Raw genomic sequence first — 19,549 nt, forward strand, 5'->3', positions numbered from 1 at the left:
GGGAATAATGATGTGGTTCTTCCCCTCCCCGCCCCCAAAAAAGCTCACCATTGTATATTACTGATGACGCTTAAATTTCCATCATGTGTATTTTTGACAAATTAAGTGACCTTTAATATTAGTACTTTTCATTTGTGATTTATTATGTTACTTCTGCTTTAAGAGTTATGTCCAAAAATTAATGCTGTGGATTTGAAACTCTCAATAACAAGCTTCTGCCATACAATCTGTTGCCCACAGGTTACTCTATAGTATCAGGTCTGCATCAGCTAGGCTCTTCTTTTTTTGAAAACAGCAAAAATTGGTGCTGAAAAATTTAATGGAATAATATTAGCTACGTAAAGAATCAAAGGGAAGGCTGAAAACCAGAGGACTAGGGCAGCCCCAGGGATTTTCAGTGACAAATTTGTGCGATCTGTATATCTTTATGTAATAAATGGGTCACTAGTGTTACTCAGTGATCTATCCAAATGACTCAGGTTGATGGTTTAAAAAAAAGTGACAATGAAAAGCTTTATTTCCATTTTAACAAGTTGAGATGTAAGACTAAGAATTCTGGGAAATTGCATTTTAAAATACCTTGATCATTTCATCTCGGCCAACATCCTTAACATGGTTAAATTAGACTTCCCACACCATTTGCATGTTAATATTTACTCTTGTGAGAATTCTGAGGAGCTAGTCATGATCTCTCTTACCTCTTATAGATTATATGTCAGTTCAGAATTACACATATTTGAGTTGAGTGGGAGCCAAGCTATAAGCTTTAGTGATTAAACGAGATTGGGAAAGCTTTGGTCTAAGGTTCCAACTGGACTTGTTCCACCCTCTTTCTATACCGTGAGGCACACCCTGGGAGGGAGGTACTTAAACCAACAGATGAAAGAATTGTGACTGACTTCCACACCGTGTTAAATATAGAGAAGCTAAGATCCCAAGAGTCTGGTGGGCCTCTAGAGCTGCCTGGGCTCTGACTCAGTTTTGCTTACCAAGGAGGTAGAGGAATGAAACCAGGTTCCAGGGGAGCCCATCAAGTTCTGAAATAGAGCCCCAGAAGGGACTGAACCATACCTGGTCTTCAGGATCCTTCTCCCAGTACCATCAATCCGACAGAGAAGCCAAGCCTGTGGGAATTTTTACACATAGGTTTAACAATCTCATGTATCAATTGGCTTTTGTTGTAGAGCAAACAACCATACCATTAGCAACAATAAGCATTTTTTCCTCAAGTCTGCAGGTCAGCTGGGGTGTTTATCTCATTCTCAGCTAAGCCTGCAGGTCATGTGTCTTGTTCTACCACTGAAGGGGCAGTGACTAGCCAGAATTCTCGAAGCTTCGGTTCAGAACTTGCACACTGACACTTCTCCACATTCCACTGGCCAAGGCACGTCTTATGGCTAAGCCAAACGTCAGTGGGGAAGGGAAGTATACTCCTCCCAAGGAGATGGGGGGAGAGGTATGACAATCCCATGACAGGATCTAATAGACCAGGGGTTGGCGAACTTTTTCCGTAAAGGGTCAGATACTAGTTTAGGCTTTGCAGCCATATGGTCTCTTGCACCTACTCGAGGGATTCAGTTGTAACTTGAAAGCAGCCTTAGACAACAGGTAAATGAATGAGCATGGCTGTGGTCCAATAACAAAAACCAGATGGTGGGCTATATTTGGTCCATGGGTTGTAGTTGGCTGACCCTGTAATAGATCTGTTTGCTGTTTTGTTTACAAATATTCAAACCCCTCCCTGGTTCAGAGCAATTGATTCTATGATATTCAAGGCTCACATTTAAAACAGCATCATTTGTTTTTTCCATCCATGGTACCTCAAATGGGACAGCTCTCTGTCTTATCTCAATCCTGTATTCTGTGAAACACAACTGGCTATTTCTTTAAGGTACTCCTCAGGACACCCCACAGTGAATTATGATCTGAAAACTTGGGAAGGGAGGTTCTTTAGCACATGATGCATACAGAGATTCCAAATAGCATAAAGACATAGACATTACCTTCTGTTACCATTTAATTGCTTCATCTGTGAAATTTACCTTAATTTTATCTGTGAAAGATCAGAATAGCTACAATGCTATATTGTAATACCTGTATTTTCCACCAGGTGTCACTAATGTTGGGATCCTTAAAGTGAATTTCCTCTGACTCTAAAGACTACAATATTCAGCTTTTCTTACTGGAAGTTAACACTGGTATTTCTGTCTACAAAAATGTAAAGATACCGGGGGGAGGGGGGAACACAGCATCTGTCTTTTGCTAGGCACTTCACATGAACTATTTCATTTAATTCTCATGCTTTGGTGCACAAACAGAATTGCAGAGTCAGTGTGCATGCAAACGGCACCATGTTTTTTAAAGTTTAGATGGTCTCTTTTGACCACAGCCAAGGAAGCTCATCTGACTCCACAACAAGCACATCAAAAGCAATTCTTCTTCCGCCTTTTCTTAATGGTTCTTACCTTCTACATCCTTTGAGCAATTGAGTGTCCTGAACAAATTACTTTTTCTTTACTGGGCTTTAAGTTTCATTGGTGAGTTTGTATTTATGCTTTCCTCAGATGACTTTGACCAATGAATGGAAAGAACCAAAACACAGAGGACTTTATCCTATACCTTATCTATACTGTTTACAGAATAAATCAAGTATGAATTTTCAAGCATCTGTGAAACAGTTTTCCAACTAATCAGGAGAATTGTTCATTTAACAATCTCAGTTACTCCTTGGGGAATTAATTTTTTTGCTTAACTTGTAAATAATAGTTTCTCATTCTTTTTCTATTCAGTGTATGAAATTGTAAAGTTATTTTGTTCAATGTAACCATGATAAAGGTTTGTGTTGGAATAACTGTGAAATAGAACCTGTCTGCTAAACTTCAAATTTTATGAGTTATATTTTCTAAAAACAGATCTTCAGTGATCTTTCCGTTCTTGAATGTGGCTTTGAAAGCCAGCAGTATTAACCTACGCTTATTAAAAAAAAAAATCTAGCTGGGAAAGCTACTTAATCTCCATTAGAGTTGACAATCCTGTTCCAATCTGGCAAAAACACTGTAGCCCTAGCAACAAAACTATTAGAAAAGGCCTAGAGAGAAAAATGTCAGAGTTGACCCTCTGATTTCACAAGTCAGTTTATGTTACCACTTCACCTATTTTTGTCCTCCTGCCATTTGATCTATTTTTATACTAGAGAAACATAATATAGTTTCATTTATTTGTGTAAAGTCCGTTTTCATCCATGTTTATCTGCATCATTTTGCTATGCAAGCCTGTTTGCACCAAGGAACTTGCATGAGATCAAAATCTTTATTATCTTGGAATTTTATCTGTGCTGGAAAAGGCCGCTGAGCATAAGGAGGCAAACCATACTCTTTCTATGCAAGGGAAAGATCTCAAAATGTCTTTAAAAACTATCTAGATATGAACATATTGAGTGGATGCCTAGACATGGATATGATTTCTATTTGAATGGCAGTCTCACTAAGTGCAGAAGTTAGTGGTTTTAAAGATTGAGTCAGTGATATCCAAAATATTTCATTTCTAAAATACAGTTCTTGGATCACTGTACTCAATCATAATAGTCAATACAGCTCTGTAGAAAACAGTTCAAAGCTTCCAGATCTAAGAAAAGAAATTTATAGGTAATGAGCATCTACTGCGTGCCAAATACCAATTCGGTGCTTTACACCTGTTCAGCCTGGTTCCTTCTAGGTGGGGAAGTGGGAGACTTGGGCTACAGCCTGTGGTCTTGGAAACTGGTGATGGGACATAGGCAGAGCCACGAAGCAAAGAAAATGATGAAGTCTGAGTTCCAAATGACAAGTCCTCCAGAGTAAGGAATAGCTCCAAAACTTCAGGTCTGTGAGGGGAGAAGAGTGTGGAAAGAGAAGGACTGGATCCAGAATGAAGGTTGTATAACTGCTGATCCCCAGTAAGTCCCAGAGGATAACCGTGAAGGAACACTGAGTAGGGAGAAAGAATCCTTCCTAGAGTATCTTTAGCTCAATTTGTGGGCAGGGAGGGGATCCGGCATCAAGTTAGTACATTACACATGCATTATCTCAGTCCTCACAACAACCCAATGAGAGTTACTATCCCCATTTTATACCTGTAAACAGTGAGATTCAGGAAGGTTAAGTAATTTGCCCAACTTGAAACATCCAGAATACATCCCCAGACCCGACTCCAAAGCCCATATTCTTTCTACTGTATCTCATTGCTTCTCAGAGACTGGGGAACAAAGAAGGGTTCCCCTGTTTCCCTGTGCAGACTCAGCCAAGGAGACTACAATACCACACGACTCTAACCCCAAGCTGGAGAAGTGAAAACTCACAGCCACAATATTTGAGTGTCAAGGAACATTAACTTTTTAAAAAACTCTTTTGCATAATAAGCTATCACTAAATGTTTATTAACACAAAACATTTTGTTGTGTAACAGGAGCATTCGTTTTCTTCAGTCAACATTTTCTTCTCTCATTTCTTTCACTTGTTTTTGTAACTAAATGCTGTGTTGGAATTTGGGCTTCTGCTTTATGGACTTTAGCCAGGTTGAGAAATAGACCCAGGAAGCAGAGATTGAAATGTATGTCTTATCATCTAAATTATGGGGTTCCCTAGTAAAGCTGAGTAGGAGATGAGGCTTAGGCCTAAAGCAGAAATAGGTTTGCTCCAGTTCTCCACAAATGAACTTCAGTCTTCCTCACTCAAGCCCAGCTCCAGCGTGGGAGTAAGAAGTACTGCTCCCTGAACGCCAAGGGCAGAATTAGAAAACGCTGTACCTGAGCTCCTGCAAGTCTTAGAAACTGAGTTCTTCTTTGTTGCCTGGGAAGGTGTGAGAGAGAAGGTGTAGAGAGGGGCCCTAAATATTTATCTAGTATCACTTTCCATCAACAGGATTAGAACAGAAACCTGAAGAGTGAAGCAACACGCATCCCTCCCCTTCTCTGCCAGGTTTCTCATCTTTTAGCATATTACAGTGTGTGTCCCACTGGCATTATGTCAGTTGATTTCAGGTAGCAGGGTGATGGTGACAGGCATTTTTTTTAATTTTAGTAATTATGCATTTTAATCTGTATTCAGAAAAAAATATATTTTAACATATCATGAGCTCAAGAATTTTAAAGTACACACAATATTTTTAAAAATGTATCAGTATTAGCATGGGTGATGCGCAAATAAATAAAAATCCCAAAGCAGCGCGTATATGAAGGAAGGCTGGGAAACGATGTCATAAGGCATTGTTCTTAAGCGAGTTAGAAGTCAGCCTGGGCTGCCGTCCTCTCAGCAGGGCAGGCAGCTGCTCACAGTGCTGCTGTGCTCTCACCATCGTACACTCTGCTCCTTTCTACACAACGTTCCCCTCTGGAACTGCTGATGGGCATTTCACCTTTTGCCCACAAAAGACTCTAGCATCATGAGTCAGCCAGGATTCCATGCGGCACCCTAAGCTCAAAATTCACTCCCTATTCTATTCTTATCAGTAATTATCTCCTGTCATGTTGTCCAGAATAGATCCACCAGATTTTATGAAATGAATACAAAGACTGGATCAACAACATAAACATGTCCCAAATTTGAACAATAGGAAACTCTTATTATTCAACGTCCTCAAAACGAAATCCCCTTGCAAATAAAAGCCCACAGAAATTAAAGTCCAAATGCCTTCATTCCCAATTTTATACGACTGGCTCCGTCTCAGCCAGAGGGTCTTACTTACTTGTCTGGGTTCCCACATCGGCAGCTGTGTCCCAAGCTGTCTTTCATAGGTATGTAGCTTCTTCAGCCTCTTTAAATTCAAATCTCTGGTTAGTTTTACTCTCCAAGGGGTCAGTAGCCACAAAGGAAACTGCAGCTCCACTGCAGAAGTTATCACAAACAAAATTATGATCCCCAAATTAAATGAATGGTGGAATGTCGTTCGATGTTGCTATTCTCAGCCAAAGAGCATGGCAGGTCACTTAGTGGTAGCTGTGTGGGAGACAGTGAGAACCTGAGAACACCTGGTTTCAGTCCCATGGCAGGCCAGCCAGCTGCACCAGTGTTGAGTCCACAGCCTGGGCATCTGTGTGTACTGACCAGAAACTGCCCAACAGTTGTATTTCTACGTGTATAATATATGTATTTCTGTGTTTCTTCTTGTTTTGTTTTGTTTGGGAGATGCTTGTGGGGATTCCCCCCGTATGTGTTGCCTACTTTCTCTCAGAGAGTGACATGCGAGACATTATTGCCTTCTTATTTAGATATTCTGGTTTCTTCATTTCCTCCTGTCTATTGTCTCATGTAAGACTGTGGTCTAGAGAAAACCTCTACTCCCAGATCCTTCCAAGTGTGTTCTCTGTAGGGGTGAAGTACACTATTCTCCATGAAAACGTGAGGAATGGAGTAGAGACCATCACCCTACTTCCTTAGCACTATGTTTTAACTTAATAATGTACACTGTTTTATTTACTCTGATACTAGTAATTGTCATCACTTTTCCATAAACGTTTCCTTCCTACCTAGGCAGGCTGAGTTGGACCCAGGTGGGCAGTAGGTAACTAGAGTCAAAATAAAAAAAAAAAAAAATTAAAACACTAGGATCAGGACTTCCCTGGTGGTCCAGTGGGTACGACTCTGCACTCCCAGTGCAGGGGGCTGGGGTTCAGTGCCTGACGGGGGAACTTGGTCCCACTTGCGTGCTGCAGCTAAGACGTCTGCATGCCATAACTACGTTCGCATGCTGCACCTATGACCTGGAGCAGCCCAAATAAGTATTAAAGAGCAAAAAACAGAAACAAACAAAAAAACACCAGGATCACAACAGAGGCCAGTGAGTCAGGATTACTCTTGTGCACTGTTGGTAGGAATGTAAACTGGTTCAGCCACTGTGGAAAACAGTATGGAAACGCCTCAAAAATTTACTAGAACTTCTAAATGACCCAGCAGTTCTACTTCTGGGTATTTACCTGAAGAAAACAAAAACACTAATTTGAAAAGATATATGCACCCCTATGTTTACTGCAGCATTATTACAACAGCCAAGATATGGACACAACCGAAACGTCCAAGGATGGGTGAATGGATAAAGAAGATGCAGTGTATATAGACACAACAGAATACCGTATAGCCATAAAAGAAGGAAATCTTGCCATTTGCGACAACATGGATGGACCTTGAGGGCATTATGCTAAGTGAAATAAGCCAGAAGAAGAAAGACAAATACCATATAATTTCTCTTTTATGTGCAATATAAAAACCAAAACAAACAAAACAAAAGCAAACTCACAGATTCAGAGAACAGATTGGTGTTTACCAGAAGGAAGAGGGTTGGAGGAAGGGTGAAGTGAGTGAAGGAGAGCAATTGTATGGTGATGGATGGTAGCTAGACGTACAGTGCTGATTATTTTGTAGTGTATACAAATATTGATTTATAATGTTGCATACCTGAAATTTGTATAAATGTTATATACCAATTTTACCTTGATTGAAAAAACAAAAAAAAGAAGAAAAAGTAACAGGAGGATACCAAAGTTTAGCAAAACTTTAAGGAGATTCTAGATATCACAGATGTAAGTAGTCAAAAGTTAGTATTCCAAAAGGTTGGGCCACTGAAAAGACAGAGCACAAGCACAGACAAACAAAAAATACTTAAACCTAAACTTCAGGGTAGAAACTTTTCTGTTCTTACGCATTCCTGTCTCAGTAGGATCTGACCATCAGTGTAAGGAGAGAGACTGCAGCTGTGGAGGAAAATGGTGCCAAGAGCTGCAGCTGCAGAATTTTTTTGGTTTGTTTTTTGTGTGTGTGTGTTTTTTCACTTTTTACTTTAACCTGTAAAATTAATACATGCACAAGTTAAAAAAAATAAAACAGTACAGAGTGGTACTAAAAAATGTAAGTTCTCTACCTGACCTCGTTCTCCCACGGCCCATTTCTAACCCAGCTTCCTACTTTTTTAATTAATTTTTATTGGCGTATAGTTGCTTTACAATGTTGTGTTAGTTTCTGCTGTAGAGCCAAGTGAATCAGCTATATGTATACATATATCCCCTCTTTTTTGGATTTCCTTTCCACTTAGGTCACCACAGAGCACTGAGTAGAGTTCCCTATACTATACAGTAGGTTTTCATTAGTTATCTATTTTATACTTAGTAGTGTATATATGTCAATCCCAAAGTCCCAATTCATCCCACCACCCCTTACTCCCTATTTTTAAACATCTTTTATTCTGTTGCTGGTTATTACCATACCTCTGAAACTTATGCTAATTCCTCCACTTCTCATTCATCAACTTTAGATAGTATCTATTGAAAGACAATAAACTTAGTTCATATTTCCTTATCCATTACTAAGTTTTTCCAGTTATAGTGCTTTGGTTCTTCTGGTGGTTATCTATAATTTTAAAGAATATGCTTAAACCCCATATTTCGTTACATCAATTTTAGATAGTATATCTGATTCATTACTAGATAACGTGAGAAAAATCTGTCTGATATTACCTTCCACATCTCTCTGCTGCCTTAAAAGTCAGACTTCCATTTTTATACATTATCAATGTTATTAATATTAGATTCTCTTTTATAGCTACTATTGTCTTCCAAGTTTTGTTTATATGTTGATTCTACAAACTGAAATAGCATTTACATTATTCCGATTATTAAATTACTCCTTGTTGAAAGACTGAATAGCTCTACCTATTGAGGAAAAAAAGGTAATCTATATCATTAAAATGGAAAGATGAATGTTCCAAGTGTCAAGCTCAAATGGGATTCCTTAAACCCAATCTTCAAGACTTCCTACTAAATTATTCATTTAGCCAAGGATACCTTTAATTTCCAAGAAATCTTTCTTCTTTGATTATTCTCATTTCCCAGCCACCTATTCTTTGGCTTCTTGACTCTGAAGATGTTAGGGTTTGGGGTGTTTTTTTTTTTATCAATTTTTTCTTCAGTTGTCTTAATTAACTGTTTTCTTCAGGAGTCAACTGTTATATCGGTTCCACTTGGACCCTATCATTTTTGCTGCTGGTTTCTACTACACTTTCTGGGGTTTTTTTCTCATACACATGCATGATGAAAAAGACTGATCAATACTGTTAGCATGATTTTCAACTCTGCTATCAGACCTGTCCCTTGAGTGAAAAGATGGATGGTAGGGTCTATGTACATATAAGATGGTACAGTCAGCCCTATGCATCCATGAGTTCCACGGATTCAACCAACTTAAGGTCCAAAATATTCCAAAAAAAATTCCAGAAATTTCCAGAAAGCGATACTTAAATTTGCTGCACACTGGCAACTGTGTACCTAGAATTTACATTGTATTAGCTATTATAAGTACTCTGTAGATGATGTAAAGCATACAGAAGGATGTGCATAGGTTATATGCAAATACTATGCCATTTTACATAACAGACTCAAACATCCGTGGATTGTAGTATCCACAAGGAATCCTGGAACTAATCCCCCACAGATACTGAGGGATGACTGTATTCTTTAAGGATACATTGAGATATTTTGTTAATCATGTATTTTTTTTTGAAATTTGAAATATATTTTAAAGTATTTTTTTGAAATTTGCCTTTTAAAAATAATGCATGAAAATATCACTTATTTTATTTACTTAGTTTTTTTGTGTGTGCCAGGATTCACTCACTCTATTAGGAATCTGGCTTGGACCAAGGGCCTGGGGGTTAAACATAATTCCCAGGTATGGTCAGCAGGGGGCAGAAAAGGGTAGTGGAACAAGTACTCACTGCCAAGGCCTGGGCATCCCTCTCTTTCCCCTTTCTGCGGAGGTAAAAATCAATTAGTAGGTAGTAGACGGTCCAGAGTGCCAGAATCAGGAGAGAAATTACTCACAGAGACAGTGACCCAGAATGGCGAGTAGGCTGAGGAGGCAGGGGAAAGGTTTAGCCACCATTCACAGCCTGGTCTGTGTCACAGAGACGTGGACAACCAGACATCAGGAGGTGAATCATCAGAGCACTTTCACAGTCCTGACTGCTACTCCCAGCCTGCCTGAAGCCCAAGGTCTGGCTCCTTAAAGTAACAGGAGTCGACGATCCACCTTGGGAGCTGATATAAACTTCCTGTCTGAGAGCTAGTCCATGCTGCCAGCCAAGGGTTCCACAACCAGCCACTTTAAGGAGGACAGAGTAGGGTATGGGCACCAAATGCAAATGCTGACAGTTAATGAAAACACTTAGATACATTCCAATTAAATAATTTGGGAGCCAACCTAAACCTGATGTGGCTTAAATATATTTTCTTCCCTCCTCCAGAAGGGAAACATTGTTCAGTTGTGCAAACATTTTGACTTTGAAATGAGACAAACGTGACTCTAAACTGTTTGGTATATGGTTCTCAGTTACTTAACCTTTCTGAGCCTCAGTTTCTCCATCTCTAAAACTAGAAATAATGATTCTCACCTCACAAATCTGCTGCAAAGAAATGAGATGATGTACATAAACTGCATGGCAAAGAGCTTGGCAACTTGTAGTCAGTCAGTCAACATTGGTAGCTGTTCTAGCTCCCTGTCTTTGTCTTGGAAGAATATCCACCATGCTGCTTGCTATCTTTGAATACAAAGTTTCAGTCTCCTAAAAGTATGACTAACATTAACTGAGGGATTACTGTGTTAGGTACCACAGTAAGTTTTCTGAAGTATAATCTCACTTAATTTTCATGATGTACTTTTATCATCATCTCTATTTTACAAATAAGGACACTGCACACCGATTTTCCTAGTCTTTCCACATGGTAAAGAACAAGGAAGGATTCAAAACTAGGTAACTGGATTCCAGAACTCATGCTCTTGACAATACCCAATCTGTTTTCCAATACAGACATTTAATCAAAGAGTTAAAAATCTAAAGGAAAAAACAGAATAGTCTCATCTTTGCAATGTGTTTAAATGTTGGTACTATTGTCATAGGATCACCTCTTCTATTTGATACTTAGGGCAAAAGTTCAGTGTTCAATGAAATAAATGAAAACGCGCCTTGTCGCAGACACAGAGAATGGACATGTGGACACGGAGGGAGATGGAGAGGGTGGGACAAATTGGGAGATTATGATTGACATATATACACTACCATGTGTAAAATAGATAGCTGGTGGGGACCTGCTGTATAGCACAGGGAGCTCAGCTCGGTGCTCTGTAATGACCTAGATGGGTGGGATTGGGGGTGGGGGTGTAGGGAGATCCAAGAGGGAGGGGATATATGTATACATATAGCTGATCCACTTCATTGTACAGCAGAAACTAATACAACATTGTAAGGCAACTATACCCCAATAAAAAAATTAAATAAAGTTAAAAAAAAAAAGAAAACACATGTCACTGTTTTTCCATTTAGAATTCTTTCATAAAATTAAAAGAACTAACAATGGTATTTTGGAAGAAATTCAGCTTTAGCTATTACATTTAAAGATTACTATTACATGACTAAGGAACCCTTCCTTGATCTTTCTGAGAAGTGTTCTCTCTTTTGCTTCACTAGAAAGGGAAGATGGTGTAAGAATACTTCTTCCTCAACTGATGCCTAAAAAAACAATCACAGTCCTGGTCCTATGTAAGGATCACGCAAAACACTTTTTATAAATACAGGTTTTCTGGATCTGGTAACTCAACATTTCTGGGAGAGGACAGCCTAAAAAGCTCCTCGACGAATATCAGAACTGATTACCAGTGACTAGATTCTAGAAGGGGAGACATCTTCCTGGCCCCTAACCTCTCCAAAAGGGAGAGGCAGAGAATGGAGATAATATGGGAACTGGGGAAGGTGCAGAGATATGTCTGCCTACATTTCTTGCCTTAAATAGATTCTGCCAAATGCTTGATGAGAGGCCAGAAAGTGTTGCCCAATGAGCCTCCACGGTTCTAATCACAGTCAAGCATGTCCAGACCAGCACTGTCCCTTTAAAAGTGCTGAATAGTCTCTGGAGGCCACTGTCTATATGCCGCTTCTATGCTAGTTCATTTTAAGAGTGAAGACCTTAACAAAGTCACAAAGGACTAATAAGACCCGTGCTTCTGGCCTCCACCCACCTTTCCTGACTTACTTCACCTTCCTGTACCTTCTGTTAGTGTCTCCAACCTACCAAACTCTTTCACGTCTCTGAAATTTCATATATTCAGATTCTATCCCTTCAGCAAGAAATATGAAACATCCTCTCCCAACACACACTTTTCTCTTCTCTTCTCTTCTTCTCCCTCTTTCCCTCTCTCTCTTTCCGCTCCTTCCCTCCAACCCTCTTTACCTCTCTCCTTTCCTCTCCACCCTCCTAATTAATTCCAAATTATCTTTTTAAAAAATCTATTATTTATTTTGGCTATGCCGGGTCTTCGTTGTGGCATGTGGAGTCTTAGTTGTGGTATGCATGTGGGATATAGTTCCCTGACCAGGGATCGAACCTGGGCCCTCTTCATTGGGAGCACAGAGTCTTACCCACTGGACCACCAGGGAAGTCCCCCAAATTATCTTGTAAAGCTCATTTCACAGGAGCTGTTCAAAGAAGCCTTCCTTGCCTGCCCTCTCCACAAAGTCAGGTGTCTGGTCCGTCTTGTAATTGCTCATCTCACTCTTTAATTTTTCTTTGTAGTACCTACCAGAGTCTGACATAAGAGTTATTAGTGAGATTCTGTTTAATTTCTGTCTCCCCCATTTAAATCTAGGTTTTGTGAGAGAGCTGGGCCAGAGTCCCTTTTGCTCCCTGCTGCCCAGACCTAACCAAGTGCCTTTCCTTCAGTACAGGTTCAAATACTCTCTGTTAAATGAATGAAGTAAAAGGAAGAGGGACTTTTAGATTCTCTCTTTTTTTCCTTCACCCAGGGCAGAAAGCTATATCATTGATTTACTCAATAAAATGTTTTGAATTCCTCCAATGTGCCAATGCCTGTGAGAATTTAATGATACATCAAAAAATAGACTCATTCCTTGAGGTCCTTAGAGTCTAGTGGGGAATAAAAGACATGTATTCAGATAACTATTACAGGAGCTTGCAAGGGAAACCACAAACTTTCTTACATAATCAAATTTCAGTCCTTCACTGTTGTCAGAGCAAAGAGACCATCCCTGTGAGAAAAGATTAGGGGCCTCACTGCCCAGAGGCTGTGTGACCTCCAGAGTCAGCAGGATTTGAATCCTTCCGTTACACTGTGGCTGCTTGGGTTCATGGTACCTAAACTATCTGTGCAGCAGCCTCCTCAACTGCACAATGGTCAGTTTTCTAGTGGAAAGAGAAAGGTGTCTTTACAGGAAATGTTTTTGGCAGATTACCGTAGGTTCGTAAAACTGAAGAAGATATACAGATGGCAAATAAGCACATGAAAAGATGTTCAGTGTCATTAACTATTAGGGAAATGCAAATTAAATCCACAATGAGATGGAGCTACCCAGCTATCAGAATGCCTAAAATAAAAAATGACACCACCAAATGTTTGTGTGGATTTGGGGAAACAAACACATACAGTACTGGTGAGAATGTGAAATGGTACAGCCACTCTGGAAAATGATTTGACCGTTTCTTTAAAAACAAAAGGTACAACTACCATACAACCAGACATTTGCACTCCTGGGCATTTAGCCTAGAGAAAGGGAAACCTATGTTGACACAAAAATGTGTACACAAGTTTTTGTTGCGGCTTTATTTGTAACAGGCCAAAACTGAAGACAACCCAGTTGGTTAAGCAAACTGTGATACATCATTATCCTGGACTACTACCAAGAGTTACAAAGAAACGAACTATTATACCTGCAACAATCTGGATGAATCTCCAATTATGCTGAGTGGACAAGAGCAAATCCCAAAATGTGACATACTGTATGATCCCATTGGTATAACATTCTTGAAAATGGCAAAAATTAAAGAAATGGAGAAAGATTAGTGGTTGCCAGGGATTAAAGAGGTGGTAAAAGTTGGAGGGAAGTCTACATAGCTGTAGAAGGGTAATTTAAAGGATTGCTGAGGTGATGGAAATGTGCTGTATCTTTACTGTTTCAATGTTAATATCCTAGTTATGATATTGTATTATAGCTTAGAGACATGTTACCATTGGGAGAAACTGAGTAAAAGGTTATAGACTCTGTATTATTTCCTATAGCTACATGGGAATCTACAGTTATTTCAAAATAAAAAGAGTAATTTTAAAATATGAAAAGGTGGAAGCAAAGTCAGCAAAACAAGTATGGCATTTGTCAGTTATAGCATAAGCCTCAAAACTCTGACATCATAATGGCCAGTGATCTTGACTACTACGGAATCCTGAGCTTTCGTGGATTTGTCCACAGTACTCTGCCAAGTGCTGTAGACATACTCTGGTTTCAGTGCCAAGAATTGGAGAAAAAACGATGTTCGCGTCAATCAGAAAGCACTTTGAGCTTTTTGGTGGTCATTCAAGGTTTCGCCGCCTCAGGTAGTCTTTTAATATACTATTTTTGATCATCAAAACAGATGGTGGTCACAGGAATTGTTTTGTTTTATTTCCTCAAAGACATATGAACTAATTTTTAACTTCAGCACTGGTTTCATGAAAAGCTACTGGTGTTCATAGGATTCAGTGCTGCTGAACACAAGTGAGCAGCTTTACATTCCTGGGGTGGAGTGGGGAGTAGGAGACACTTTTTTGGCTCCACGGGGGAGAACTTTCTGTAGATCTATGAAAACGTCTGTTCTATTTATCAAAGAGTATTTTCTGTTCAACTTAGTTGTTTTACCTATCATGACCTGAGAGTTATGTTAGAGCGTAGTCATAGCTCAACCAAAGAATAGCTAAGCACTACCATACTTAGAAACTTTTTGATGTTTCCAGCATTATTTGCTGATCTTTGAGAATTTTCCCCCAAATTGGAATACTTAGATAAGATTGGGGTCAATCTTCCAGAATCCTCAGTTATCTAAAGTTTTATGTTCACGTGAAACTGCATTGTAATTACTTCTTTGCAAATCTCCACATCCTTTTATTTTATCTATATGAGGCCACACATTGTCCTGTTTTGGGTGGTTGTTGTTGGTTTGGTGGTGGTGGTGGTTTTCACCTTCTTGTCATACTCTCTACCTTTGGCCTCTTGGTTCTCCTCTTCCTAACAGTTCCTGAGCAGCTTTGCTGCTTTCTTCTTTTCCCCACCTTTAAGAGTCCACATGCCCCAGGGTTTTGTTCCTGAAACTGTTCTCTGTCCATATCAACTCCCTAGGTGACCTCATTTCTTTCAGGAACGTTCTATAACTTACTGACTCCTGAGTTTGAGCTATGAAGCCCTGTTTGGGAGATTGAGTCTAATTTTTAGAGGTGTGTCGAGCTTGACATTTAACATAAACTCCATCCCATATCTGACCAGCGACTCGCTGTTCTATGGTGTTTGTGTTTTGCAGGAGAAGCCCTTCCGTTGAGGTGGACACCCACAGCCAAAATACTACATCCTCTGAGGGAGCCAATCATACCCTGCTGATCCACAGCCCCGTAGAACTCAAAAGAGGCTGGAGGAGGCAGAAGCAGCACCTCTTCTTATACAGCGATGTGTTGCTTATATCTAATACCAAGTGCGTATACATGGCATGCTCTCCCGAGGATCATAAAATTGCACATTCGCTAACCCTCATTGTAGGAAAATATGACAGTGTCTCTCTTGCCCGGGGCTTGCAGATAGATGATAAAAATAAGAGGGGGAAATTACAGATTGTGATGAGTGCTTCTGATACAAGGGAGATAGGGTACCGTGTAGAGGATGGGACCCTCTTAGAGAGGGGTTGTGCAGGAGAACCTCTCAAGGCGGCAGCCTCTAAACTGGACCTGCGGGGTGAGCAGCAGCCACCATCCCCAGCCAAGGTGCATGAGTCTCCTAGGCGTCTAGGCCCAAGTGGGTGCGGCTCAGTCCCCTGGAGGGAGGAGTTCAGGGAAGGCCAGTGTGACTGGAGCCTAAAGCAGGGGGCGTGACATTAGATGTGATATGGTAGTCAGGTCACAGAGGGTCTCCACAGGCCTGGAAGGGGTTGAAATACTCTGCTGAAGGGTGTTTAACTAGGATAGGAGCCATATCTAGTGTATATTTTTAGCAGAATTTTCTAACTATTGGAAGATGATGGACTTTTGGGTAAGCAAGAGTGGAAGCACGGAGACTAGTTAGAGGAGGCAACAGTCCTGATGAACAGGAACAAAGGCTCCATCGTGGGGTTGACAGTGAAAATGAAAGATGAGGCCAGACAGATCTGGAATACATGTTGGAGACAGAACCAACTGGGTGCACTTTGCTCTCAACCCTGAATACAAATGCAACTAATACCATAGACTTGGTGGCGTAAACAACAGAAACTTATTTTCTGATAGTTCTGGAGGCTGGAGGTCCAAGATCAGGCACCAGCGTAGGGAAGTTCTAATGAGAGCTCTCTTCCTGGCTTGCAGATGGCTGTGCTCTCACTGTATGTTCACATGGCATTTCCTCAGTGCATGGATGTGGGGAGAGTGGAAGAAAGCTCTCTCCCTCCTCTAACAAGCCCACCCATCCTACTGGATTAGAATCTTAGCCTCATGACCTCCTAAGCCTTCATTACACCCTAAAAGCTCCATCTCCAAATATAGTCGTGTTGGCAGTGAGGGCGTCAGGGTGTGAAGGTGTTGGCAGGGAGCGGGGGGAACACAATTCTTCCATTGCAATAACTAGCAGGACTGAATGCCGCCAACCTTGCACAAATTTTCTCCACAATTTTTAGAAAACTACCTACAAGATCATTCCCATAATACATTTAGGTATAGTCATGATCATTATTAATATGAAAGAAAAATTGTTTTTTTTTATTCCAGAAAGAAACAACAAAAAAGAAATAGCCTTCTGTGATAACAAACGTACTTCTTCCCTGTCGTGCCTCATCTTTTTAGATGGAGGACCGTGTTATGCCCTGAATCAGTCTGTTCCAATTAATAATCTGAGTTTAGCACCCAGTTTTTCCACTTGCCGTAAGAAGGGGTGGAGGGACTGAATGAAGTTTCCTTTTACCTCAGCTCACCTTCAGACTTCAGGTGAAAACTCACTCATCTTTAGACTGATGCTACAGAAATCAACACAAATGGAATAAACAGCTGATTGCTACCTATGTAGTTGGTCAGAATAAGTAAAATTTAGCTTGTATGTAATAATAAGGGGGATTAAAATGTTTATTTCTTCACAAAGAAATTATATTTCTCCAGTTGTGTGGGATGTTAATATTCAGTGAAAATTGTTTTGAGGTTTTTGTCCTTTCTTTTTCATACTACATACACTAGAAAATTCTGTTCTCAAGAATTAAACTCAGATGAAATCTTCAATATCACTTTTGATATTCATTAGAATGCTTAATAAGTTATTTTTCAAATAAAATTATTACCTCTGTTGTTTAGAACAGGATCTGCTTTGTAAATACTAAGATATTAATACTAGTAGAGGTCCATGAAGAATTTACAAATGGGAAGGGACTGTACGTAGCTCACACCATCTTTAGACATCACTATCCTCATGTTTAGTTATTGAAGAATACAGAAACAATGAAAAAATGAATTTTATTTAGGTCAAAAGATGACGATTACTATTAATTTACCAGTGAAATGACAGATACTTACAGAATACACCACAATCCCTTCTCCTAAGCATCTAAGGGGACACCCCTGTGTAAAGAGAAATCTCCCTAGACTCCTATAAATTCCACAAACCATTGGGGCTTACTCCCTGGTATAAAGGTTGAGGTAAAGGAAAGGAGAGGGGTATCCATAGTAAGGGACACACGATAGAAATGAAAACTGCAGCCCTCCTCTCCCTTCTTCTCGAGTTAGTTTACATTAGCTTTGTTCTTTCTGACCTCTACTGAGAAAATCTCACTGAGTTGTGACTGAGTGTGAAGAAACACAATGAGACCCTAGGAGAATCACTGTAGTATAAAGCTTTGTTGTGATACAGTTTAAACATTTCCAAGCTAGCATCTAGCTCTGTTGGTATAATATCATGAGATATATCATCTCACTCCACAAATAAAAGAACAATCCCATCAGAAAGCCTGGTGGCTCTGTGGGAAGAGGTGGGGCTGAGGACAGGCAAGAGGAGGAGGCTTCTTCCGGGACCTACAGGTCAACACCCATGGAGGCCAAGTGGTTACGAGCACAGGCTCATGAGTCAGGTTGTCTGAGTTCAAACCCTGTTTCTGCTGCTTTTGGCAATTCACTTAACCTCTCTGAGTTTCCTCATCTGTAAAATGGGGCTAAAAAAGACTGCCCGGTGTGGTTGTTTGACAATTAAAGGAAATAGTGTTTATAAAATATTTACAACAGTGCTTGGCATATGGTAAGTGCTCAATGTTATAGGAGAGTGGAAACCATGCTCTGGACTTTTGGATAACTCCTAGGTTTGGTTTCAAGGGAGTGGATAATTTTGGCACTTCATTTCACTAAGAAGAGAATTACTGAAATGACTTTTGCAAGGTCAGTGTATTGGGAAGTTTCTGCACAGTACTTTGGGTGTCAATACACATGGATATCTACATCAGAAAAAAAATCTATAAAATCCAGCAGATAGGTGTCTATCTTCCCCATTGGCCATATATTTTTAGCTTCATAATGTCTTTAGAATTACTATGTAGAAAAAGAATTTTATCTGATAATTGTGTTTCATAGAAATCTTAAAATACACAGACATAGGGTAAAACTGTTGAAATTAAGTGTAGAAAAAAGCCACCTTGAATTATAAGGTATGTTTCCATATATATATATATATATATATATATATATATATATATATATATATATATTCATAGTGCCCACTGAATCTAGATTATCCTTCAGGTGGGCTTCCTGCAAAATTATTTTCATTTCATAAATCCCACTGAAGAGTTGTAGCTTTAACTGTTCCATGAATCAGTGGAGTCACAGGGATTTCTGCACGTGAGGTGTCTTTGATCTCATTCTACCTTTAGTGTTTCTACATGTGGTTCTGGCTAGTGGGGAGTTCCAGAGCAGTGTGCCCAAGTCCCCTAGGCATCTTTCATAGGACTTGTAAAGATCTAAATCCTAGGCCCACCTAAGTGTTCAATTTGTGAATTAACCAAAAGATATGGTAGTTTCCATATCAGAAGTCAAAAGAGAATCAGCAGAAACTGTCAGAAAGCAGTTTCACTGGTGACAATCACCTTCTGACTCCCCAGAGATAAATGGGAAGTATGTCTATCACTTACACATGAGACACCCTAGCCACTGGTCTGAGATTGACTGACTGATTTTTCAGTTGGGGTTCAGCCTGTATGCTAACAGTTTTTCAGTTTTAGCTATAATCAAAGAGAAAATTGTATGAACAACATCTTAAGAAAGGAAACTTAAAATAACCTATACTAAAAAATCTTTTTAAAAATTAAGGTTGAAAATGTATTTTAAATCTCTCTAATCCCAGCTTTTATTTTGCCTGTCTCTGCTAGGAAAAAGACTGTATAATTATTTTTACAAACCATGTACCATGTATCTTTGTTCAGCCCCTCAATACTTTTTGAAGTAGGCAAGACGTGAGTGTATAATAAATTATAATTACAAAAATACATATATAATATATAGTG

The 19,549-nt window shown here is 39.6% G+C and overlaps 1 protein-coding gene across 2 annotated transcripts in view; it reads left to right on the top strand.

Annotated features, from left to right (window-relative positions):
* The window catches only part of LOC130835244 (cGMP-specific 3',5'-cyclic phosphodiesterase-like), a 39,861-nt gene extending 24,359 nt beyond the window's left edge, over positions 1–15,502 (top strand). Inside the window, exon 5 of one of the 2 annotated variants that reach the window (XM_057706677.1) lies at positions 15,359–15,502. The gene's annotated coding sequence lies outside the window, so the exon portion shown is untranslated. Of the gene's footprint in view, positions 1–13,646; positions 13,665–15,358 lie in introns of those variants that run through there. The other variant, XM_057706678.1, reaches the window with a different exon arrangement.
* The last annotated feature ends 4,047 nt before the right edge of the window (positions 15,503–19,549 follow it).

The sequence above is a fragment of the Hippopotamus amphibius genome, chromosome 13 (assembly GCF_030028045.1).
Source record: "Hippopotamus amphibius kiboko isolate mHipAmp2 chromosome 13, mHipAmp2.hap2, whole genome shotgun sequence".
NCBI lineage: Eukaryota > Metazoa > Chordata > Mammalia > Artiodactyla > Hippopotamidae > Hippopotamus > Hippopotamus amphibius.